The following is a 27,872-nucleotide window of genomic DNA, read 5'->3' as shown; positions in this document are numbered from 1 at the left end:
CTTACCTTTTCTAAAATGAAGGAAGGTAGGGGAAATTTTACATTAAGTTGAAGTTATTTATTCTTGTTTTATCTTACCCCGTATAAACCTTGAATTCCAAAAAAACTGAAAAGTCACAGAAAACAAGTAAGCTAAAAGCGTAAAAATATTTTCGTACCATCTTTTGTAATTGATTTTAAACCAATAATTTATTTTTACCGTGTTTGAAGTATTATAAATTTATTCAGTAACAAAGTAAACAAGAAATTTACTCTGGTAGAAATTATTAATACAAAAGATTATAAAACTAAAATAATTCATTTAGACAGTGCTCAACATTCAAGGACCCTGTTCTGTTTATTTATGCTACTTAATTTTGTTAATCTGAAATGTACTAATGTTTATAAACATTATTATTTCTCAAAATTCCGATTGTTTTTTTTTAATTGAATTATTATCTTTAATTCTTTGTTTTGTAACTTATATATAAAGATATTAAGTTTGCAATGTTCTATCTCGACCTTAAAACCTCTCTAGTTCGTTTTCCTTCTGGGGTTCATGTGAGAGCAACAGTTCTTTTGTCTCCAGTCATTATTTGTAAAATGATTAATACAAGTAGTTTTCAAGGTCATTTGAAGACAACTGCAAGCTAAAAGCAGTGCAGCAAATTTAAAATACCAGTTTCTTTTAATTGATTATAAAATCTCTAAAATTTCCTTTTTCTAGAATGTTATCTAAATTGTTTGAAAGTTGGTGTAAAATTTACATTTTTGTAAAATTCTCGGATTGTTTTTTTTTCTTCTTCTTTTTTTCTTTTATGTTGGTAACTTCGCTTATTTATGTACTTAATTTAAAATATTTTTTGTTTTCTTACCTAGAGGATGAAAATGTTGGACATCCTTGATGTATTTTTGGATGCTGAAGATTACAAATATGAAAGAATTGATGTTGGTATCACTGGTAGTCAAAAACAAGAAGCTATCAGCTGATCTGATGGTTAGTTATTAATTTAACTACCCTTCTATTTTTCGAATTTTCTGTCGTTGCATGTGGTTAAATGAAATCATTGCTTCTTCATAATCATGTTTTTTGTAAAAGAAAAAAAAATCCTGTTAACTGTCAATTTTTCAGAGATATAAAAGTCAATAAGAAAACTAAAATTAAATTATTTTTCTTTATTTTCCTTTTGAAAAAACAGCTAGTTTTTTAAAGTGGCCATTAAAAATTTCTCCCATTTTCACCAGATATTAACACAATTTTGTTAACTGAAATACATTAATAAATGTTCATTAAGCGTTTTATTCTTTTCTAGTGAAAGTCCATAAAATTTTAATAAATACTTGTGAAAAATACAAACAAACAGTTATATACATCTTAAAATTTTTCTAACTTTAAATTTCCGTAAGCTTTTAGTGCATAAATAATAGTTAATGTACCTCTTCAAGTGTATAAATAATTATTTTAAGTAAAATCACATTTATTCGATAGGAACCTGAAACAAAAGTTGAATCTGTTGCTTTGGTTACTCATCATTATGAGCAACAGGAAGATATGGCAAGAGCTTTGGAATGAAGGATCATAAACAAATCAACCTGTGTGCATACAAGATGATTCAACCAAGCAAGCTACCATGTCTGACTACAATTCTGTCTTCACTGTTTCATCTGGTAAGTAAAATTTTTGCTGATAATAAGTGTAATACTTTTAACTTATTGTATTGATCTATATATAATTAAAGCATTTTAATTTTAGTGGAAAACATTTGTAAATAAGAGTTTTTCAAAGTACTTTTTTTTTCAAGAAATAAAAATATTTTTTCTTCATTAAGAAGGATATATATTGTCCTAAATTCTTATGAATCAAGAAATTGTGCAAAGTTATTTTAATGGACAATCACATTTCTTTTATTTATGTTTCTTAATGGTCCAAAAAAATCAGTTATCAGTTTTATTGCTAATTCAATGGGATATATATTTCTTAAAAATTTTACAAAATTATATACATTTAAGATACAATTTAGTTTTTCTTACATTGCAAATAGTAATTTCATTATTAACTTTGAAGAAAAATTCAATTAACTCTACATATAAATGATTGAAATCTCAATTTTTTAGTCTTCTTTATTTGAGAGTGGTTATGGTTTAATAGCCCTTAAATTCTGATTATAATTCCCAATATTTGTGACTTCGAAAGTAACACCTAAAGGTGGAGAGATTTGCCTGAAATATATATTTTTAAATGCAAAAGTTTATTTAGGTATCAAGTAATTTTTTTAAAGAATTGATCATACAAATCTGTTTCGGAATATGAATAATACACAATTCTTTATTTAATCCATATTAAGTTGTGAATTGTTGATACCTTTCTGAATAATAAATGTCCAATGTGTTAAATTAGCTGTAAATTTTTTTTAATTTCTACATATCTATTACTAATGCATTAATAGAAAAGTAGCTTAATATAAGTATTATTTTCAAAGGGGTGTAAAATATATACTAGCATTAATGTTTTAATATTTCTGTATGCTAAGTTTAAACAAGATCATGAAGTTTGTACCCCAACGGAACAAAACTGCTGTTATGGAGGGGGGGACTTTTTTCTCATTTAAAATGTGAATCGGCATGACCCCTGAATGCGAATCGGCAGAGTTGATTTTAAAAACGCATAAATACAAATCGCGGCATTGGATTTTTAAATCATGTGAATATGAATAGCGATGTACTATTTTTTAAACGACGTGAATACTAATCTCAATGTGCTACTTTTAAATGAGGTAAATACGAAAATCGATGTTTGATAGTAAAACCACTTGAATAAGAATCGCTATATTAGCAGATTCTGTTGCAGTTCCAAATATTCAAAATGGCGAAGATCAGCCAAATAAAAAGAATTTAGTCTCATTAGCGGGAATTAGAGAAAGTTTAAAAATTTGAATTTTAGTTTGAGGAATTCCGTGAAAATTTCATCCCATGTATAAGTTTCTGGTTAACAAAAGTCCGAGTACTTATAGTCTTGGGAAACTCAGAATTTCGCGATATTCCCAGAAAAATCATATGTCCTGCTCCCAATTTTTAGACCTCTTGAGGATATTCTCGAAAAACACAGAATTCCGGGATACAATCCCTGAATTGAGAATAAAGTTGTTAATTCAATAATATATTGTGGAAAAAATTATTATATTGTGAAAATATTAGTAAGAAAACAATGTTTAATTGAAACTAAGATATTACATACTTTTTAATGATTCAGTCAAATTAGAAATTTCTTTTTGTAAAATGAGAATTTCTCCCTCTCCAAAATATGACTTAGCGGTAAAGTCTAAGGCCATATTAGAAAGCAATGTAGCTCATGTTTTCTATTTTATTAATAATCACTATGTATTTCAAATGTAGTATAGTAAGATAAATGTATATTAGAATAAATATTAAATCTTTGAATAATTTTAAATATTAAAGATTAGCTACTAAAGAAGAAGTAAAGCTAGCTAACAGTAAAGCTGAAGCCTTAGAACAAGAAAATATTGAATTATCTGATCAATTATCCAAAAAAGAACAAGATCTGGTGCAATCTTCACAAGAAAAAGTAAGCTATGTTTGTTAATCATTAAATTTATTTATAAATTGCCAGTTTTAATAAAATTGAATTTCTTTTAGGAAGATCTGCAGTCATCTTTAAACAAAATGAAAGTGAAGCTCGAGGAAGAGACTGTGGTACACTTGGAGTCCAAACAAAAGTTTCAGAATTAAAATATCAAAGTAGTATGTTTATCTTTAAAGTTTAGATATTCTTCAATAAACCATGTATCAGATTTTTTTGAATCTTCATTTAATTTGCAGAATTTATTAGTAAAATCATATTAAATATATACATTTTTCTGTATAAGAAGAGAAACAGTTTTACAATTCAAATTAAAATACAAACTTTTTATGTATAGGCATTTACAAAACAGTTTTCTTGTTTATCCTTGTAGATTTAAGGAAATTCACATTTTTTTCATAAATACTTGATTTATTTTTTGAAAATTAAGGAATTTAAAATTTTTCTCTCTCTAAATCTCTCTCTAAATAATTTGTTTAATAAAAAGGTTTAGAATATGTTTTTGAATTAATTTATGTATATTTAATGTGCATCAGTTTAAGACAGTCAGCTTGTTGAAGTAAGCTTAACTTTGGATTTTCTAATGTGAACTTATAACTGCCTTAATTTATTTTGAAATGTGTTTAATGTGCTACTTGTGTACAAGACCTTTCACAAACTTTTTACGCGTCATTTCAAATACGCATTGGGATGCAGATCATATTGCATTACTACGCATATATCAGGCACTTATTCTAGCGCATATTGATTATGCTTGTGCAGTATATGGCACTGCCTCAACTTCACACCTTAAAAGGTTGGATACAGTGCATCATACTGCCTTGCGTATATGTAGCGGCGCATTTCGTACTTCTCCAGTGGAAAGCCTGTATGCTGTGTGTCACCAATTGCCTCTAGATTTGAGACGAATGCAGCTCGGTTTAACATATTATTATCATGTAATCTCATCCTCATCACACCCTCTTAAACGGTAAACACTCGCAGTAAGTTTAGAACAAATTTATGATGCTCGACCCTCACACGTTCGCCCTCTTAATGCTGGTATGCGCTCGCTCAACCAATCATTCAATATCTGTGAATCTACTACACAATGTGTCGATCACTCGCTTATTCCACCTTGGAACGTTTCACAGTATCATTTTCATTCTGCATTCGAAGTATATAGTAAGTCTCAAGTAGCGCCTATCATTTTTCAGCAACTATACAAAGCTGAAAAATCGTCATAAATATTGTCAACATGTTCCGGTTTTCACAGATGGCTCATAATCTGGCTATGTAGGCTGTGGTATTGTTATTTCTGACGACACCTACAGTTATAAAATACCAACTATATGTTCCATATTTACCGCTGAAGCCGTTGCAATTCTGTTGGCATTAAGGCGTATTTCAACCAGTTTGAATCGGAAATACTGCTTTTATTCGGATAGTATGAGCGTATTGCGCTAACTCAAACATTTTGACAATGTAACTCATCCCATTTTGTGTTTTATACAGCATTTACTATTTAAACTTCAGAAGAATGGTTTAGATATTTTGTTTTGCTGGGTTCCAAGTCACATTGGAATCCCAGGCAATGATTTAGCCGATACAGCAGCATGATCTGCCACTACTGCCCTAAATATATCTGTACCATTCTCAGATGTAAAAATACATATTAAAAGTATATAAAATCTTTATGGCAGCAGCAGTGGGATAACCAAGTAAATAATAAGTTGCACGCTCATAAGTCAAATTTGGAACCCTTCCCTTTGTTGCGACTACGTAGTGCAGATGTAAAGCTTACCCGTCTGCAAATCGGACACACCAGACTGACCCATCTACATCTGTTGTTTGGTGAATCACCTCCTCAATGCAACACTTGTGATGTTTTACTTTCGATTCACCATATTTTAATCATTTGCCCGTGTTTTAACAGACATCGTCTTACCTTTTTTGGTAGTTCTATTTTATCTATGAGAGATTTGTTGGGTGACTCACATTTTTGACTCTCACATCCTAACATTTTTGCATTTTTACGCGCTATTGGCATTTTAAATTGTATTAGGTTTTATTTTATTCATGATTTATTCACTTTTTACCATTTTACTTGTCTCACAAAATTTTACTGTGTTTTAACTTTGACATGATCTCAGCATTTTTACGTGTCATTGGTATTTTTAACTGCATATAAAAATTTTAACACGTCTACTGTTTTATACACTTTTGTAAATATCTTATCACCTTCATCCACTTTACTTACTACATATTATACTGTACTCATACTTTATATCTGATTTTATTCATACTTTTTATCTGATTTTATTTAAATCATTAATCTTGTCTTATTCACCTGCTAGTACTGTTTTATCAGTTATAAATGTATTACAATTAAATTTGAATGCACTTAGACTTTTAAACTATTTTACCATACTGTTTGGCGCAGCATGTCCTCATTTGGACCTTGTGCCACTAAACCCTACATTCAATCAATCAATCAATTCACAAACTTTTTTTTAATTTAATATTATTTTACTTTTAATCTGCAAGCTAATTTATTTAATTCATCTCTCTCTAAATTGGTACAAAAGTTTTCTGTATGCATGCATTGTATGTACTTAGCAAAATATACATTAAATGATTTTATTTTTATCATTATGTTAATAGCTATAAAAAAGAATGTGGTTTACTTTATGTACATAAATTTTCACATGATGGCCTGCTTAAAAAGGAAAATTCCAAATCCCCAAGAATATTGATAGAAAATTAAGTTTAACAAACTGAGCAATAACATTAAACAATCCTTGTTACTTTTATGAAGAATATAATTTTAAGTATTAGTTATAAAGTATAGTTAGTTATAAAATTAGTTATATAAAGCTAGTTAGTTATAAAGTATATGTGTAAAAATTTGTTCGAGTTATCAGTCTAGTCAACATAAAAGATGCAGCTCCAATAAATTATTTTGAAACTTTGTAGATACATTCATTGAACTCTGAGTGGATTTAAATGAATAGAAGAATAAATTACTTAAAAATTTTTTTTGCTTATATACTTTTGGTTACATATTTTTGAGTATTGAGGCAAAATTTAAATAAATAAAACTCATAAATTTAAAATTTCTGAGTGTCCAAACCTATTAAGACACTTTATTCTTTTATTATAAGATTTCATAATCAAAATTTTTCTATACCCTTTATTTAATTCACATTTTTTTTTAATGTAGCTTGAGATGGAAAAACAACAAAGGACTCAAGTTGAAAATTTGGCAAGAGCTGGATGTTTATCTGATGATGCTAAACATCGAATAACCTCAGCACCTGGAATAGTACACATGTGTTATCCCCCTTCAGCGCCACTTGGCCCTCCACTACCACCTCCACTTCGTATTGGTAAAACAGCTTTTATTTCACATAAATACAATATGCGTTAATGCATTCAGTTTCAATAATATTCTGTTATCTAGTCAAGATACACAAAATTCTGTCTCATTTTTTAATAGTTATATGAAAATTTTTAATTTTTCAAGCATTTATTCTTTGAAATGGTTTTACATACAACCATTAGGGAAAATAGGGTTGTTTGAAAATATTGAATTTTGTAAGAATGATATGTAAGAAAAAAAACAGTATGATGTAAAACCACAAGTATATCAAGGAATATAAAATTGTTGATAAATATTGAATTTTCTGAAAATGTTAGGTAATAAAAAAAGAAAGAGTTTTAAGGGAAAAATTATTCATTTATTAATTTAGTTTTCCATTCATTATAAATTTAACCATTATAAATTTAACAAATTGCATAAATTTTAAAACTGCAATTCTGCACATAAATGACAATCTTTAGACTTAAAAATTGTTTCTTGGTTGAAATAAAGAAACATTCATGTAAAAAGAAGGCATAAAAGATGATTTCATTGAAATCTAAGTTTCCTTCTTAGCTTCATGGAGTTTTATGTGTGTTAGTCTTGGCTTTTAGTGATTTCTTAGCTGCAAACTTTACTGCATCAAAAAATCAGCACCTCCCCCTTGTTATTCAGGGTGGCCACCCACCTGGAATAATCGGAAATTTTTTTATACTGGAAAAAACATGGAAAAGTCAGGGAAAATTGGATGAAAACCTGGAAAAATCAGGTAATTTCAAGGAAAAGCTGGAATTTTTCTCTTAATTTAAATTATTTTACCATCCTTTATATCCATTTTTATTTAGACCTAAATTTATCATAAAAAAGTTGAAATATCATCAACTCAGCAATACTTTTCTTGAATTAAAATTCTCTTCATTATTTCCCTGCTAAACTAGAATGCCATTTCAAACTCTTTTATGTTGGGAAATGAATGGAGAAATCTTTGACCTCTTAGGAGATTATGAGACTATGTAGTTTAAGAATGGAAAAAATGTGGAAGAAAGGATTTGGATATTTCCTTCTGTTTATAAAGGTAGCGTTTTTTTTTTTTTTTTTTTTTTTTATAAATCTTTTAGTGTGTGGGCTGAATCCATTAATTGTTCAAGTTTGTTCCGAAGGTTCGGGGGTATTTTTTTCTTTCAACAAAATTATTCAAAATGTTTTAGTATTTTTAACATTATAAAATACTCCCCCAAAAAAATTGGTTATAATTTAATTACAGATTTTATCTTGCACTCTTTTTCTGAAAGCCTTTGTCCAAAGAATTATTTTTCTCAGCAAAGACAACCAATCGCTAATAGCAAAATTGCTACAATAGTTGCATTGATATTGATTTTCTGGATTTCATGACAACTTTTACCCTAAAAAGGTGACAAAAATCAAGGAATGTATGGAAAACATGTTAAAATGATATATAAACTTAGAATGGAATTTTTTTATTTATTTATATTTGTTTATTAGAAAGAAGCAAAACAAAACTTTTTTTTTTGTTCTGCACTGTACAGGGACAGGATTCAAGTTGGGCAACCAGCTGATCAAAATTTTAAACTTAATATTGAGTAAACTACGTATCATTTCCAAGGTAAAGAATTGAAGATTTAGAATTAATTATTTTTTTGTTATAGGTTAATAATATAGTAAAAAATTGTTTTTTTCCTTTTAATGTACAGTATTTTAGTTTCAGCAGAATTTTTTTTATTGTATATAAAAATAGTGAATTTTTCAAAATTTTTTCCTATATTTTTTTATAAAAAAAGAAGAAAAAAACAGTTTTTTATTCCATGATTTTTAAAATGATTTATGATTTTAAATTAAGAAAGAATTGCTTAAATATGAGTTTTAGTTATATTGTTGTTAATATACGTTGCATAGTTAAAATGAGTAATTTTTCAACTAACTTTTATAAGATGGAAAATGTTATGAAACATATTAATCTGACCATTACAACAGGAAATGGAAAACAATTTAAATTTAAAGAAGATATTTAATTAAAAAATAATATTTATAGCATTAAGATTTAGAATTAAAGTAATTTTCAGTCATTATATTGGTTATCATTAACTTAAATTTCTATCCAATTTGAGAAATTTACATCTGACACTGAAGTGAAAAATTTCAAATTAATTATGTATCATATTTCACGAACAACTGCATAGAATTTTTTATTCAAATGTCAGCTTCAAAATTCAGTCAAGTTTACATTTAAATTACAAAAATATTCACAGAGTTTAGACAATTTGTAAATTAGTAATCATTTTTTGCTCTTGCTTGATTCACATTCAACAGCAATAATTTAATCCATTTAAGTTGAACTTATATTAAGCAGTTTTTATAAAATAAATTGTTTTTCGATAGGTTATGATTTACGAAATATTTAATGTAAAAATTTGATGATTATAAACTTTTGTTTTATAAGATAGTTTTTCTAAGAAATTAATGTTCATTTTTTTCGGCAACGTGGAATTTCTCAGATGTAATAACAAAACCAATTAATTCATCTGAACTAGGAAACCATGTTATATTGGAATTCTTAATATATTCTAATTTCCATTAAGAAAGAAAAGAAAATTTTAAGAATTTTATCATTTTTTTTTCCTTCTGTATGGAATATGCAACAAGAAATTGATAATTTTTCATTTATTTTTCCTGAATATGTTTTAAAATAATAGTGCTAATTTGAAGCAAGCAACATTATTTAAACTTTTGTTTTATGGTATTGGTTTAAAGAAAATTATTTCAATGAATTTTATAAAGAGCACTGTTTGTGTAAAATACAGTATAAAATGGCTCTATACTGAAATGTAAATAAATATAAAAATTTATTGGTCTCTAATCACCTGGAATTATTTTCTTTAGCTTAATAAAAATATATTAAACAGTACTTATCCAAGGTTGCTTTGGGTCATTGCTATTTGTTCGGTACATTTTGTGCAAAAACAATTGAACACTTAAAAAATGTTTTATTCATTAAAAGCGTTATTTTCTGTAAGCTAAACTTATTGTTTCTTCCACATCTATTCAGGATGATATATTAAAAGAATAGCATTTTAAATTAAATACTACACTATTATATTGGCTAATACACTAATAGTGACACTTTTCTTGTACCTTTACTGCACTTTAGCAGGAAAAAAAATGTGCTGACCTGGAAATTTTGAGATTTTTACTGGTAAACCTGGAAAAATCGGGGAAATTTGAAACCTGATTGGTTACCCTGTTATTCAATGGAAATGTTAGTGTATAGCAAGGAAATTTTTGCAAATTTTATCCAAATTATTATTATTAAGTGAATTGTAAAGAAATATTTTAGTATGGTAACTTTTCAACTATTTTTATGTAGAAACTTTATTGAATATTATGTTTTTGTGTGTCTCCTTTGATTTATTATTGATTGATTTATTGTGATTATTTTCTGTATGAATTATGTAAATTTTTTAGGTTCATTAAATGTCAAACCTTTAAATTTGTCAAGAGTGATCTCTAAAAATATTCCTCAACCCTCAAATTCTTTGAAATCATTTAATTGAAGTAAACTACCAGAAGTATGAAAAACAAACTTGCTTATTAATATACATTTCAAAAAAATAATTTATAAGTGTATAACCAATGTTATGTAATAATTTTCTTGTAGAGTAAGTTGGAGGGAACCGTTTGGGAGGAATTTGATGACACAAAACTCTACACTGCAAGAATTTGATAAGACATTCTCTATTGGCCGTTGCTCTAACCCCCCTTGTAACGTCCCCTTTCTCTATATATTTACCCTGTTTTCTCTCATTTCTTTCTGTTGCACTGATGAAGGTTGCCCTTTGAGCATCCGAAACAGCTGTCTGCATTTATAAATATTTTTTGTGCTCTTAAACGTTGTTTACCTCAGTTTGTTAGTTTGTAGGACATTTTCTGCTTATCAAAAACAGCGGGTGACAATTTTTATTTTCCTAAAAATTAGTAAAATATTTTTTTCTCTATTGCATTGAATTTAATGTATAAAATTAAACTGAGGTTAAAATTAAAAATATATTTTGTGTTTTTTCTCTCAATTTCTTTGTGTTTGTTCATATGCAATATTCCTTTAAAGTTATGAAGTATTTAAGATTTTGATAAGTTTGTACTGAAATTTCTTTTCAGTACGTAACTTGTGAATGATTGTAAATATTGAGATTTTCTGTTTATTTTGTATCTGAAAACTGTGGTGAAATATATATATATATATATATATATATATATATATATATATATATATATATATATATATATATATATATATATATATATATATATATATATATATATATATATATATATATATAACTTTTAGATGCACCCTAATTAGCAAGTCTCAACCTTCTCTTTAAAAAAAATATCAATCTCTTTGATCTATCCTTGCATTACAGAAAATTAAAAGTTATACATTTTGCATATTTTTAAATGAATGCACATTCTGCTTTTCTTAAGTACTTGTGATTAATTTGTAGTGCATTGGTTCAGTTGCAAAAGATATACCAGCAGTGGTAACTAAAGCCAAATCAAGAGAACTCACGATCATTGATGGTAGGCATGCTCAAAATTGTACATTGTTGTTGTCAAAATTAAGACTCTCAAATAAAGCTTCCTAGATTCAATAGAACTTAGTATGGATAATAAGGAACAGTTACCAAAAGATATGGTTGAGCAGGTGATTGATCTTTATATATAAGTATGTATATGAAGGGAGAAGAACAGTTTAAGTAAATGTTTCTCAAAAAGGATAATTGGATCTTCATCTGTTGCACTTTGTGCATCACTAAGTTTTGACAAAGTAATAATATGAAAAATAGTCTCTTTCAGAGTGTTATTACACAGTGAAGATGGACGGTACTATGAGGAAACCCTACCTTTCCTCACGCAAAAAATTTTTTCTTTGTATCAGCTTTCTCATTTCGCTTAGACTGTTCTTCCCTTGTGGGTTGTCAGTTGAAAAAATTCAGTTATTTGCTATGGATTCTCGGATATTTTCTAATCAGACTCTTTTTAGGTTTCTTTGTTTAAATGTTTTTCTATTTTTTAAAAGTTTCTGCAAATTTAAGTTTACTTGGAATTTGAACATTTAAAAAAATTGTTTGCATTATAACTAAATAAATGATCAATTTAAGTTAATTTTTAATAGTTGAGGCCGCTGGTTACCCATCAGATACTGGTTCTTTTTCCCATTGATGTAGTCCTCTTTTTTTTTAAACACAACATAACCAAAGTATATTAGATAACATAAAAAAAATAAGTAACATATAACGTTATCATGCACATTTTCTAAAATTAGAAAGATACAAAAAGTCACTGTGTGCATTAGTTTTGATGCTATATAATGTTAGATTTTGTATTCTGATATTATATTGCGTTGCTTTTTTTTTTTTTTTTTGATGTAAGCAAGAGGAAGATTTGGATGGTGGTAGAAAAATTAGGTGATATAGTTTAACTAAATTTTCTGTATTGCTGTTAAACACTAAAACATAGAACAATAGTTTATACTAGTGGGCAGCGCCCCCTGCTCTCTAACGCTCGCCAACCCCCGAAAATTGCTACGCAATCTTATATGGTTTGATTCGCAAACCAAGCTCGCTTCGCTCGCTACTAGCTTAGGTACATTGCAAATGCACAAAATTCTAAGAATTCAAAACAATCATTCAAATCCATCTAAGAACCTATTTTTTTTAATCTTTTATCATTTAATCTTTTAAATACTAAGTCATTAAACTAAATTTGAATTCAGATAAATGACATGTAATTCGCTAAACCTATTAGAAATGTGCTATAGTATAAAATCTTAAGATAAAATTTCTAAAACTGATATCTCTTTAAAAAGGTTAAAATTTTGGCTATAATTAAGTCTATTAAAAATTGAAATAAGTGAATTACAATGGAAAAACCTGCATAAACAAAACATTATGTTTTTAAAAAATAATAACCATGAACGCATCACAACTTTGTTAAAAACATAAGTATAAGTCTTAGAACTTTGACATACAAAAGAACTAATAACAATAATAAAACAAATAAATTCGTGATATAAATCAAAAATCGTCAAATAAATTCATAATATATATAATTTGTGAAAAAAAGTGCTTTCGACAAAATACGAAGACTCCCCACTTCTGCCTAGCTTAATAGTGTGAGATTGCCGCAGCTGATAGGGTGAATTTCGGTTACTTCAGTTTCCGTTTTTAAAAGCGCTATATGTTGAGCCACCTCAACTAGATTTGGCATGTGACATTTTTAGCGGCAATCATTGGTCGATTTTCTAGCGTTGCCGTTCAGGGAGTTGTAATGAGGCTTTTTTTTGTCACCGTGTAAGCGAAATATATATATATATATAGATATGTCATTCCATGCATTATTTACTTAGAAATATATAAATACTAAATAAAATTATATTACTGAATTCCAGTACCATCCATTTTCCTCCCTCTTACTCCAAAGTATAGTATCTTATGTTCTTATGCTATATTATGATTTTCTTTAAGAAATTTGAAGTATTAAAAAAAATAGGAAATACTATATCTCAACTTTTATTGATATTTTTTTTCTTTTCTTCATGCAATGAGTTTTCTGACGAATTGTATATCATTAATAATTTAAAAATTTATTCTATATGTTTTTTTAGAAAGGATCCTATTTAATCAAAATCTCAATAGAATTTTTTAGTTTGTAAAACATGCTTTAAAAGAGTCGTAACTTCGACCATTTGTAGTTTGAAAATTGTCATTCATTATTTATATTCTGAAACTTTGTAATAATAAACCACATATATAATTACAAAGTTAAATTTACATTTGAATTAGTTGAAAATTTCCCTTAGAAATTTTTTTTCTCTTAAAATGTAATTATATCATTCATTTCCAAAAATATTAAAATAAAATTGTATCTAGAGTTTTTAAATTGTTATTTTTTGTAATAATTGAGACAATAAAGAAAAATTAAAAATATTCAAATTATTTTATTGCTTTGTTTTCTTGCTATAAACTGTTTTTTTTTTTTTTTTTTTTTTTTTTAATAATTGTTCTAGGGAATTTTGGATTTTTTCTTACACTGTGATAAATTGAAAAAATAATTAAAAAGGTTTTTCCGTTCCAATGGTAAATTAAAAAGTTTTTTTCATTCTAACTTAAAAATTCACTATGCTACTTGTTCAGCCATATAGTCAGTAAGTCTTCAGTGAAAGAGCTGCCATTTTGCATAGTAATGCATAAGAAGAAAAAAATTACAGTACAATTGCTTGTACAAATAAGGATCTTTTTCAGAATGTTGTTTAATTCAGTTATCTCCCTGAAAAAATTTCTCAAGCAATGCTGATTTTTTTCACCACTTAAGTGACCTCACTGTTTAACTTAAATTATAAGTTGCAACTCATATAGCATATAATATTTTTACTTCATTTTTACAAGGATTTTAAAACTATTTATTAAGTATGGAAATTATGTAACAATCTGTCTGTATAACCTTTCTCTTGTAATTTTTTTATTTAATATCATTATTTTTGTTTTAAAGCTTTTGAAGTTAATGCCTAGTCATGAGGATTTATGGTACTTACTCAGTTGAAATTGGGAGCGGAATTCCTTTTCAGAGCCTTGTTTAGAACTTTTTGAATCCAGGCAAGGTAATTATATACTTATAACCAATGCAAAAAATAAGACATGTAACCAATAGTTTTTTTATCATAAAAAATTAAAATTGCATAGATTAAGAATAAACCGGGAATACTATGAAATGACAAATAAATGAAAGCCATAAATAATAAATAAAAGTTGTAATAAAGTAAATGATGATAATGGTAATAATAAATGTTAATAATTGAATAAGGGAAAAGGATAAGTGAGGAACATAAGAATAATGCTTTACAGCATATAAAAATAAAGTTTGTAAGAAATACATATTAATCGCTTAAAGACAAATGAAAATAATAGCTAAATTTAACTTTTACATCTAAGCAGCTTTTAATAATAGCTATTTAATAATGAATTTAAAAATTAATTTAAATGAAAAATTGATAGTATCTTGTTTTTCAATCTGCAGGAAATTTTTTTTATTAAAAAGATGTTATATAATTATTTTAAATGTATAGTTTAATTGAAGGTGATAAAGTATATAAATTATTTTATTGTGGCTCCTTACCAAATAAAGTTTTTATTTTGCCATCGCAATAAAATCGCATATAATTTGTGTGGCATTTACCTTAGATTTTTAAATAGAAAATGTTTTATTTTTAGTTCATCACAATTTACATATCTCAATCAGGAATCTCCTTTTTCAATTTTTTTAATGTTATTATTGAAGTTTATTTAAATAAAATCTACTTTAAATATATTTGTAATTATTTAAATTGTCAATTAGTTGTCTTTATTTTAAAATGTTTCCGTAGCTTTATGAAACAAAAATGAAAAAGTAAAATCATGTTGAATTAATTAAATAAAATATTTGTTCATTTTAAAATGCATTATAGCAAAAGCTTTAAGCAGAATAATATTTGTTAATGATTAAATTTAAGGTTATTAGTATTCTTTTAAAACTATAATGCACACCACTTGCTAAAATTTTTCAAATTATTATGACAAATGAAGTTTTTTGGATTGTTAACTTAGTCATCGAGCTGCAAAAAGTTCATATCCTTGCAGACCTTAGAGCGAAATTCAGCTAAATTTTCACGATTACGATGGCTCACTTAAGCCAATCAGAAGCCTGTATTTTTGTAAACATATCCCATTTTGCTATATGTAAAAACACAGGCTTTTGATTGACCCAAATTTTTCCATCATAATTGCGAAAATTTAGCTGAATTCCGCACTAGAAAGCCATGAATTTACGAAATATAGATTATTTTTTTTTTGTGTTCATATGATAGATTAATGAAGAAGCTAACATAAAACTGACTGATTCAACACTGTACAGATATTTTGTTTAAAAAAGTTCATTATTGAAGTAAACATAAAATAAAGTTTTAATTTGGTTTGGGATCTCCCTCTGATGTGGGTACCGGGGCAACTGCTCCATATGCCCCTGCCTTTGTCAGGCTCTGAGTGTTTGACTGAGTTATGCTGTTATTTTTCTAATAAATAAATACCAATAACTAATTTCATTCACCTTAAATATTTTTCTTTTTCAGAATTGTTCATTATGAATAAAGTATTCGAGCTTTATTCTATAAACAAAAATCTCAAGAAAGAGTGAGTGACTCGAAACCAAAAATAGAAGGTATTTTCTTATTATAATTTATTGTCAAAAAATGCCTAATTTAAATTTAAAATTATTCCCAAGCATTTTTACAATGGTTTTAATTTTTTTAAAGAACATATTTCTAATTTTTGTTCAAAGTAATGTTTTTAATGATAAGGATATTTTTTTTCCATTTGATTTTTTGATTTTCAAGGATTTTAGTTATAAGAAAAGATTCTTCAACATTAAATATTTTATATTAGTTCATTAACAATAAATCTTTTTTATAAAAATATGCATAACATTATTTTTTATACTTGTTGGTGGAATAAGTGAGCATGTGATATAATTTTAATTTTATTCTCAATAATCATTTTTTATGGTGTTTAAATTTTCTCATTCAAACCCTTTTTTGGAATTGATGTTTTTTATAATGGAACTGAAAAAAAAATTAGATTCAGATTTTCACAGGTATAATGTGTCTATCTATAAAGTTCTAGCATAATGTTTTGATCAATAACAAATAATCTATTACAAATTTTCAATTTATGTTTACCAAACTCCAAAATTTGCACAAATTTAGAGAGTTAAGTGGAATATAGTATTATATATCACTTTGAGCTTCCTTCTTAACTTTTATATGCCACTTTGAACATTAGAAAGACAGAAAATCTAACTTTTTCACAACTTTCAAAAAGGTCACTGTTTTCTCTGCATCATGTAATGTTAGGTTCTATACAAAATAATATTATTTAGAGTTTGCTGTATTATTTTGCATAAGTTTTGATGCTATCTAATTTTATATTTTCTGTTACTATCTTGCATCAATTAATATTTTTGGAGTAGGCAAGAGGAAGATTTGGATGGTAGTATAATATTTAAGCAATATAAACTTACTTAATTTTCTGTATTATTGTGAAGCAGTAAAACATGAATCAGTAGCTTTGTCATTCACTCATTGTTTACTTAGCACTACATACTAAATAAAAATAATAATTAATTCTGCTATCATTCATTTTTCTTCCTCTTACTGCAAATTATACTATATGTCCAGCTGGTTTTTATGAATGATGTGATGGCATTGCATATTTCTTAGCTTTTAAAATTTCTTTAATTTCATAAATTTAATTCTTTTAATAATTTTTAATTCATTTTTAATTAAATCTATTATTTATCTAATTAAATATATTATTATTTATCAAATTTATTTAATTTTTATTGCATTTTATAATAAGCTAATATAAATATTTTATTCTCTTCTTAACAATCAATGTAACGTCTAAGGTTTTAATTCAATACAAATGTATAACTCATTAATTCACTGTTGTGGCTAAATTGAATATCAAAATCTTATTTTAATTCTTTATTCCTTAAGCTATTTTATTTCTCTTACCACAAAAATGTTTCAGTTACAGGGTTATATTAATTCTTGTGGTCTTTTGGGGGATAAAGCTGTAACCAAATTATTTAAAATTTAATATTCTTAACGCAAACTTTGTTTTGGGCTATTTTATCTTTTGATAAATCTTTGTCTATGGATCTCTTCCTATGCTCCTAACTGTCTGTTGGGAACAATTCAGTAACTGTTTATTTTAAATACTTGGTGTTAGGACTGGGGAGTTAGTCCGTCGTTGACAAAAATTCTCATCATTTTTAATAATACATCTCTTGTCCCTATAAAGGGAGCAGTCTTTATTTTGTTTTTCTGGCCATGAAAGTAAATTTAAAAATGCAAATTTCAAAATTTCTAAACAAAACAATCATTGATTTATCTATGCAATAATGTCTCTTCATTAAAATCATACTTAAAACAGAACATTACCACTACTATGATACGATAATTATTTTCCTATAAAAACTGGGCCCAATGTCTTATCAGAAAAACTGGAATAAAAATATTTCCATCATAAATGAATATTTCCAATTTAACTAAAAAACATACTTGTAGCTAATCTTTTGTTGATAATTCTTTTCTTTACAAAAGAGTTTTCTCATAAATTTTATATCATTTATCTTTTTCAAGTGTTAATATGTAATTTTAAATTCATTCCCTTTTATTATTCCCAATGAGCCATTTTTATCAGAATTTCAATTGAATTTGTTCGTTTGTAAAACATGTTTTATTAAACTCATCTCTAGTCGTCTCTTATTCAACTTTAATCATTTGTAATTTCACATTTATCATACAATATTTGTATTCTAAAATTATTTTATAAAAACTATGCTATATAAAGTTATATTTTCATTTGAATTGAGTGGAAATTTCAAATTAAAAGAAATATTTTTTTCTTACAATCTTAAAATGTAGCTGTGTGTCATTTATTTCTAAAAAATGAAACTGTAGCTTTATTTAAGGATTTGTTCAAGATTAAAATAAAATTGTTTGAATTTTTAATTTATCATTTTCTGTAATGATTATGTTAATAAAGAAAACAATTAAAAAAATGTTTAAGTTACTTTCTTCCAAAAATTTTCTTTTTTCAATGGAGAAAGATTTAAATTCTACCTAACAAATCTGAAACAAAATCCAAAGGCACCGTAAGACATTTTTTAAGGGTTAAAACCAAGAAAACATGAAATATTTTTAAAAATTGTCAATATTTTTTTTATTGTAAAAATAATTTTATGTGGGCACATCAGAATTTTAAACAGTTCTATAATTATTTAGTACTACACCGACAATATTTGCAAAAAAATTAACATAACATTTAAATTTCAAAACCAAGAAAAAAGGTAAAAATATTGGTTTATCTAGAAATAAATTTACACAAACATGTAATTGCACATGAATCAGATCTAAAACATACTTTTTAACATTAACGTAAAAAGCTGTATTTAGTATTAATGATCAAAATTTGACAACTATCAGTTACTATTTTCAGAAAGTAATCACAACATTTATTTTTGTTTAAAGCAAACCTATACCATTCCTTGTATTTTGCTCATTTGAGATTGTGCATTACAAGCATTGTAAAAAGGTTTACAAAAAAAGGTGTAATATGTAAACATTTTAATGGGGTATTTTAAAAGAAGAAAATACAAAAATTGAAGAGATGCTAAAGTTAAATTTTGGATATTGATGAATAAGCGATAGAAAAAGCTATATTAAGCATTTACAAATCTTGTTTTTGCAAAGACTATACAGGACTTTCCAGATGAAACTTAACACAAGATTCTTTTCTACAGTGATTAAATTTTTTTTTACCATAATGTGGATGTTTTTCAGCTAAATTTTAAACATTAAGTAAATCGCAGAATTTTTTTTTGCTATTATCATTATTTTACTGTTATATTATTTTAAATATAATTAGAATAAAAAATTTAGATACTTGTCTTAAATTTCAGCCAAATAATTCAAAATTAAAGTAATAAACACAATTCTGATAATATAAATACTCACAAGCTTAAAATTTTGTTTATAGTCAGTGCTAAAAGAAAATTGCTTCTAATATTATATCCTTACCTTTTGATGCAATTAAACGAATACGAAACATTTTGTAACAAATCTATTCTTGCAATGAATGGTGACCTTTATCATCGTATATAAGACTAGAAAACAAATGCCAGGAACAAAATATCAAATTAAGTAGAAAAATATCAAAACAAAATTATGAGAAGAATGAATCTTAGAGCACATTATTATTAATACAAAAGTCTTGTCATTTATTAAATATAAAAGAAAATTCTTGTTTTGTACTAAAGATAAAAATCCATAAATTCTTGAGAAATTAAAAGTAACCAAATTTAAAATAACTTCAACAGTTTCATAAGGAGGAAACTAAGTACTATGAAATTTTTTTCAACTTTATATGTTATAAAGTATCATCAACGCTCAAATTTCTGCCAACCCACTTTTTCTATTCTAAAGATTTATTGCAAAGTTGCAGAATAAATACTTGACCTTATTTTTTTCTAAATTTTAAAATTCTTATTTGAGTTAACAATACATAAGAATAAAAAAAATCATGATAACATTACAACTATTTCACAAAATAACTATTTAATTTTAAAACTAAACATACTAAGAAATAACTTCATCTAATTATAAAAGCAATATGTTCTTACCATTATCTTTTAACAAAAACATCTCTATAATTTTTTGGTAAAACACAATTTAAAAAATTATTTATTATTAAATACGTTTTTAAATGCTTATAATTTTTTTATTACTTTTATTTTTAAGAAATTTTTCTTTTAATTTAAACAAATCTTGTCTGTTTAATATATCTTTCCATGAATTTACCACCATTTAGAGTTTATATTTATTAGATTCTAAAATCTTTAACAATTAGGAAGATTACATTTAATATAGAAACCTTAGATATTCTTATTTTTAAATCTAAAATTACTTGTGGGGTAAGTTTTTCTCTTTGCATGATGTCTTTGAAACATTCATTTTAAATTCATGTAGTGCTCAGATTATAATTTGTTTTTGTAATTTTTTTGTACCATTTCATTAGTTTTTAAAGCAAACGAAAGAACACTAAAGATGCAAAAAGGATAGCAGTTTTGCTTGAAAATATAGATTTACTATGATTTGAGACATCGAATAATTTCTTTTTAACTAGATTTTTCAAGTTAGATAAATGATATTTGTTTACATTTTAGTCAATTTTAAAACAATAATCAATTTCTAGATAATTAGATTTCTAGATAATTAAAGATAGTTAGATAAAAAATTTAGATAATAACAACTAGAACTCTTTCGAAACTTTTGTTTCCAACTGATTGATTTAAAATCATATGCAAATTACAGTAAACTTTTTATTTAATTTATTCATTTATTAACCTTTTAAGTTTTTATCTGTAGTCTTCTTTGTGTTATAAAGTTTTTTCATGTAATTATCAAAAGAAATAGTATTAAGGAAGAAATATTCCCCCAAAATTTGTGAAACCTTTAAATAATTAAAATAATATTTTTTTTTACAGTTTAAAGACGTTTTAAAAATTGAAGGAGATATTCATCATGTTCGACTGGCAGTAAAAGTCAAGTGCGTACTACTCATATATTTTATTTTAAACTGTGCAAAATTTCTTAATTTTATTATTTAAGGATGCTTTCTTTTAATTTTAAATTCTTTAAAACCTTTGTGTTTTCTTTAAGAGTTAAGTTAATATGAGTTTCCAAATTATATGTAACTTAATGTGTATGTCAAAATTTATTTTACTATTGCTTATTTCACTCAAAATTAATTACTTTAAAGGGAGAGTAAGAACATGATTATCTGATATAATAATTCTAACATTTTAAATAGATTTTTGTTAAATAAAATTAGATATTTCAAGATAATCACTCTGCAGAATTCCTATCATAACAAGAAAATTAATGTACTAATTGATTAACTATTCTCTAGAAAAGCAGACATACCATATTTCTGTCCTTGTCTGGAAACTGTAACTTCAAGGTGTGCTCTATTAAAATATGTTGATCTTGTTTATTAAAGATAAAATTATCCACAGAGGAGAATAAGAAATTCAGAAACAGTAGACTGACAAGGATATAAAAATGTAAAATTCATCTTTAAATATTTGATGGAAGAAAATAAAATTCTTGTTTTCAATTCGATCACTGAGGAGTTTTGCTCAGCGGAGAAAATTTCTAATTTTTTCCATTTCTCTAGTGATTTAAAACAGAAGACATACTAATTGAAATTAAATTAAGCTATAAATCTACCACAGTATTAATTTTTATCATCTTGGTTAATATGAGATTAAGATAAACTTAATAAATGTGTGAAATTGAAATTAGTGAGTTTCAAAGCTAATTAATTTAGTTATTAATTATTTTATGAGCCAAAACTAGTATGTTGGTTTAAAATGAAAATAATACCTATTAATTTTATCTAATTGTCACAAATTTTATTTTATTAATTTTTTTTTTTTTAGCTGCACGCTTTGAAAATTTTTACTTTTTGTGAAACAAAAATAATAAGTATCCTTTTTTTCAAAAATTATTTTATTCTACTTTTTCCATTATTATTGAAAAATAATTTCATTTTAATTTTTGATTTTATCATATAAAAAAAAAACTGTGTACCGGGCAATATTTGAATTTTTGAAATTTTCTTTAATATTAAAACTTTTTCTTTGATAAAGTTGCTTTTAATTTATAAAAATGGTATGAAACTTTTAAAGAAATGTATTATTTCTTAATTTCAGACACTTGCGGAAAATAATCTCTGTTGAATAGTAAAATTTATTACTTCTCAAAACAAAAGCAAATTATTGCTTTGTAATCCAGTCAAAAAAACTAAGTTGTCAGTACCTTTTCTCGATCTTTATCATATAAATTCATTTATTTAAAATTATATTCCTCTAAATTCTTTTTTTATTAAAAATAACTACTTTTACTTTATATATAACTTTTACTTTATATTGTAAAAAGTTTTTGGCATGCAGTAATTTTTTAGTAATCTCAAAAATATTAAATATCGTAAAGGGACAAAAAATAAGGAAATGACAATGAGAGGAAAATCATTGGCAAATCCTAGTCCCGGTAATGACTGGTTCAAGCTGTTCACAGTACTGGTTTAAAATATTTTCAGTGATATACAAATTACGAGTTAGAGTTCTCCTCGAGCTAAGCTTACGAGCTTTTTGTGAATTTTTTTCTATATAATACAAATTTCATTTAAAATGTCTTCTCTGAAGGCATATTTGTAACCTATGTTTGATCCAGGAGTTCTTGCAATGTTTATGTCTTCTTGCAATTGTTAAATTTTTCAAGGTATAGTTAATTTATGATATATAAAGAAACCTTTGTTAAGTGGACACTCTTGAGACAAAATTGTCCAAAGAGAGAAAATTGTCTGCTTACAAGGGTTGTCCATTTATAGGAAAGGTGCATTAATAACTCCATAAGTTGTTTTTAGAATAACAATTGTTGAGAATGTTTTTAGAAAAACTCCATAAATTGTTTTTAGAATAACAATTGTAGAGAATGTTTTTAGAATAACTCCATAAATTGTTCTGACATAGAACAATGACATAGAAATAATTATATAAATTTATTTTCTCATTGATATTTATTTGAACTTTAAAAATTAAAATATTTACAATGCAAAAAGAATAGATGAAGAAATTTGATACTAATTTCGTAAAGGAAAAAATGCCTAAATCTTATGTGTACTGTGCATTAGAAACCAGAAAAATAAATCAAATAATAATACTATGTATAAATCCCATGTTATACAGCTTTTATATGTTTTTACTTGTATACCAAAGATCTTAATTTTAAATTAGACCTACCTGAACCAGAGCTTAAACTCTGAACTTAAAATATGGTATTCAAATTATATATAGTTAAATAGTTTTTTATTGTATTTCGTATGATTTTAAACTTTATCTTTTAAGACATTACATTAAGCCTGAAATTTTACACTTTTTATTATTTTTAAAATTTTATTAAATTTTAAAAAATATGATACATCATATCATTTTTTAAACATGATTTTTAAACTTATTTTATAGTTATTCAATATAAATATATAAAATAAGATGAAAAAGTGTGACTTATAATTTACTGGTTATGGTCTTTCAAAATATTTTCAACTAGTCAACAACTGTTGCTTTGAATTTAAGCAGCACAATCCCCATTAGATAGATATTATAAGTTAGTAGAAATTTTTCATTCTGATGACTTTCATTTTTTAGTTACAAATGAAATGTTGAGCGTTAATATCAGCATAATATTATTTGTTTCCAAGGCTAAACGCATCTGGGGGCAAGAAAAGGGACAGAAATAATTGTCGTTATCCCGGCACTACTGAGGGAGCAAATGGAATTGCTGCTTAAAGTTTTATATTTATAGTAAAAGAAACACAGAATTTCGTAAAAAATTGCTTAAGATATTTATAAAAATGCAAAAAAAGAAAAACATTTCATTATAGGTTAGTTTTATAGTGACTGATATAGGTTTTTGCTGGGTTTTCTTATTTTTTAAACTTTCTTTTCATTGATAAAAACTTTTTTCTAATTATCTGAGATGCTTCCTTCTCTCCTCACTTAATTCTCCTTCTATAAGCAATAATGAGATTATTTTTTAAATTTATTTAAAAAAAGAAGTTCAAACTAGCCAGAAATATTGAAAGCTTACTTGAATTGACATATTATAAAAATGTAGAGAAAGTGGCGAATCGAGAAAAAGCTCAGTGATTAATGATACAGATTACTGATCGATAATGTACAGATATTAAAATTTTGATTATTATTACTACAAAATTTTTTAATTTCAAATCTTAAGTATATTAAAGCTAAGAAATTCGTTTAGAGAGGGTTGCTGTTAAATGTTTTTCTTTTAATTATGTTGTCCTTTGTGTCATAGAATTGCCCATAAGTTAGTAATTACTAACAATGAAAGAATAAAATTAGATGGGTACTCTAATAAAACAATTATAAATTTAAATGCTGTACATTACTGGAAATTAATATTTCACAAATCAAAATACATAAAGTACCTTTTTTAATGTTATAACAGGAAGCTTAAAAAATATAAAAATTAGACCCCTCGTGCTTTGAAGAAGCCCAAAATAATATTTTTTCATTTTTTTTTTTTTTTTTTTTTTTGAGGGGGCTTGCAAAACTTATCTTTAGTTTTGTCTGTAACTGAAATAAACTTTCATGGTATTTTAAAAATCAATAAATAGGAATACAATTAATTTCTTCAAATGAGTAGAATTCTATGTCATATATGATTTTATATTTAAAGGCATATTATGTACCTTAAAAAAAAATTACATATAAAATCTGAGTTGATCTCACAATGTGTTAGATGAACTTTATAGTAATTAAAGCACAAAAATATTTTTCCCCATAGTTTTATAAGTATTGATTTGAATTTCATTTTATTCATTAGTTTGTATTTTAAATAAAATGTGTTATGGATTGTACAAATGTGATATAATCAAAATGTTTTCTTTTCTTTATCAGAATGTCCACCATTTAAAAACTGTGTTATGCTTGTCATTGATTACAAATAAAGGTTATGGTCAATGAAAAGTCTAAAATACAGTTTAATCTGAGAATTTTTTAAGGCTGTATTGAAGCATTTTAAATTATTTAAAAAAAATTTAAGTGTAAACAGATTCAGGTTGGAATATGCTACTTTTTTACTATTTTCTCTCTGAGTAGTATTTTGAAACATAATTGATATGAAATGTAATATTTTTTTTCATTGCCACATAATTTATTTTATTTTCTTAAATTTTTCAGATATACAAGAAGAAGAATGGACTGAAGGAAAAAACTCTCCTTCTATGAAATTTATATAAAAGGCAATAAAAGGGCATATACATATTTCCTGACATAATTGTGTGAGCTGATGAAGAAATATCTTCTTTTTTTTCCGGATTTTTATTAATTTTTTTTTAATAATGTTAACAATTTTCTTTTTTCATTATTTTGTAATTTTTTCCATGTTTTCTCTTGTTGATTTGTATTGTATTTTGAACTGCTTTTCTGAATTCTATATACTTGCAGCTTATGCACAGTATTGAAACCTATTGATTTTCTTCATTTCCTTCGTTTTTTTCTCTCTTTTTTTGTTGTTGTCCTTTTTGTATTTATTTATTGTGCTTTATATATAAATAACACCGAAAAAAAACTACCAAGATTAATTAAATATATTTTAAAAACTACCCGCCAGCACATATGAATATGTCCATAAATTAGAGTGCTTTTCAATATTGTACTAATAAAACCAAAACAAAATATGTTTTAACATATTTTGCTATATTAATACAATATTAAAAAGCACTCAAATTTACAGATATAATCATGTGAGCTGGCAAGAAGTTTATACGACTTAAATATTTTGTTTTCTTGCTTTTTAATTTTTTTAAATTATTAAAACAAATTTAAAAGAATTTTTAAAATACATATAATTATTTTTGGTAGTTTTTCTACTCATTTAATTTTTTTTTTCCTTGTTCTCTTTTTTATTTTTATCACATTATATGACTTCTATGTACTTACAGCTTTTAGATTTTCCTATTTAAGCTTCAGTAAAACTAGTTTTGTTTCGGTCACATAATTGTTCATAATTGAACATCATTAAGATTATATTTGATTTCACATGTTTTTGTCTGTATAAAATATACTATATTTTCTTCTCTTTAATTAAAATTAGTTTTGTATTTTAAAGTACTTAATTATCTTAGCTGACTGTATTGAAGATGTAGGAAAATATTATAAGCTAGTATCTAGTGATGCAAATCAAACTTTCTGAATGGGATTGCTTGTAATACTCAAAGGAAGAATTGTATTTAATTCTTGTATATAGTTAAATATTGAACATTTTATAATCCTTTTTGTTTCGAATATTGTGCACTTTCATTTGCAACCTTTTTTTTATTTTTTTTTTAGTACATTTAATTTTGACTCCGTTTTCTAACTTTCCTTTCCTTTTATTTTTAAGTTTAAAAATTGTCTGTCTTCTGTAGCAATGCTTAAAAAATGTTTCATATCTTCATTAATAGATTTAAAAAAATTCTTTTATTTTGTCTTCTGTGTAATTTATTTATTGTACTGTTTATTTTTCTTTCAATTTGAAAAATTCTTAATATTTTAATTGTTAACTTTAGTATTGTATATATTTAAGAAATCTTTCTTAAGCTATTGTAACTATTTTGGTATGTTATGTTTAAATGCTCTTACCCCTTTTATGCTGTAAAGTTATATATATTTACACCAAATATCTGCAGCATTTTTGATTTTAAAATTTGTACTGTTTCTTTTACCAACTTAAAAATGAACTAAAACCTACCGTCAATCAATTTAAGTTTTAAAACATACAAAATCTATTCGAGCCACTCCTTGACTATTATTTGTATTAACCTCCAACATACTGAGCATTAATTTTAAAAAAAATTTGTTATTGCTTTTTTCAATCTGTCTTCTAAGATTATTCACTATGATTCACTATGTTCTATATTTTTCCTATTCTTGTAGGTAATAAATTATAATTTATAATAAAATTTTTAATTTTAATATGCATAGTTTTTCTTCATCTTTTTAATTTTCTCTATATTTTTCATGATCTTGTGTATGATCTTGATATGAATTGTGTTTGGAGGTTTTCTTAACACAAAATCACTGAAACAGTTTCTCCAAATAATCTTCAATTTTCTTTATTAAAAGTAAATCACATTTAAGTCCACCAAAGCAATGTTCAAATTACAATTAAGTAAAAATAAATTATTTAGGGACATTTGCAGGACTAAAAATATTTTTTAAAAATACCATATACATTGGTTTAATTCAAACTAGTTTTAAAAATAATTTGAAAAATAATAATTTTTTTAAAGCATTAAGCTCTTACCTCTTAGCATTGTTTTATTTGCTTATTTTTTCAAAATTTTTTATTTAGAGTGAAGTTTTTAGTATAATTTTTTGTTTAATTACAAAAATTCAATGACATTTTTTTAAAGAAATGCATTACTTTGAAGTATAATTTATCATATGCAATATTTCTAAAAAATATAGGTTCTTATATAGCCGATATTTGAAACAAACTTAAAAATTTATAAAGTTACAAAATGTTATACTTAGAAATGTTAATTTTAAATTAAATCATTTGATATCAATAATTAACTAATTATTGATATCAATAATTAGTTAATTGTTAAAACTTTGCTTTGTCGAGACCCGTCGAATATGTAAAATTGAATTAAGAAGTCATTTTGAAAGATGATAATACAAATAGGATAGGTGTCCACACTTTTGATTTTAAATA

At 25.4% G+C, this 27,872-nt stretch overlaps 2 long non-coding RNA genes across 26 annotated transcripts in view; one reads left to right on the top strand and one right to left on the bottom strand.

The window, feature by feature from the left end:
• LOC147816814 (uncharacterized) lies at positions 1-27,127 on the top strand. Of its 25 annotated transcripts, XR_015432469.1 has the most exons (12): positions 165-370; positions 858-975; positions 1,468-1,646; positions 3,435-3,561; positions 3,633-3,737; positions 6,779-6,944; positions 10,397-10,500; positions 14,480-14,588; positions 16,092-16,180; positions 21,071-21,132; positions 22,028-22,073; positions 23,384-24,017. It is a non-coding gene; the product is annotated as an uncharacterized LOC147816814 (long non-coding RNA). The 25 variants fall into 25 exon arrangements; XR_015432447.1 differs by lacking the exons at positions 165-370; positions 22,028-22,073; positions 23,384-24,017 and adding exons at positions 7-25; positions 25,352-27,127; XR_015432441.1 differs by lacking the exons at positions 165-370; positions 22,028-22,073; positions 23,384-24,017 and adding exons at positions 108-126; positions 25,352-27,127.
• Positions 7,177-27,872, bottom strand: part of LOC147816813 (uncharacterized) — a 79,645-nt gene continuing 58,949 nt past the window's right edge. The window contains exons 2-3 of the long non-coding RNA XR_015432556.1: positions 19,605-19,690; positions 7,177-7,604 (exon numbers count right to left, since the gene is read on the bottom strand). This is a non-coding gene — a long non-coding RNA (uncharacterized LOC147816813). The remainder of the gene's footprint in view (positions 7,605-19,604; positions 19,691-27,872) is intronic.

The sequence above is a fragment of the Parasteatoda tepidariorum genome, chromosome 1 (genome assembly GCF_982258835.1).
Source record: "Parasteatoda tepidariorum strain Cologne lab strain chromosome 1, Ptep-v5.0, whole genome shotgun sequence".
NCBI lineage: Eukaryota > Metazoa > Arthropoda > Arachnida > Araneae > Theridiidae > Parasteatoda > Parasteatoda tepidariorum.
This window is presented reverse-complemented; position numbering and strand designations above follow the sequence as displayed.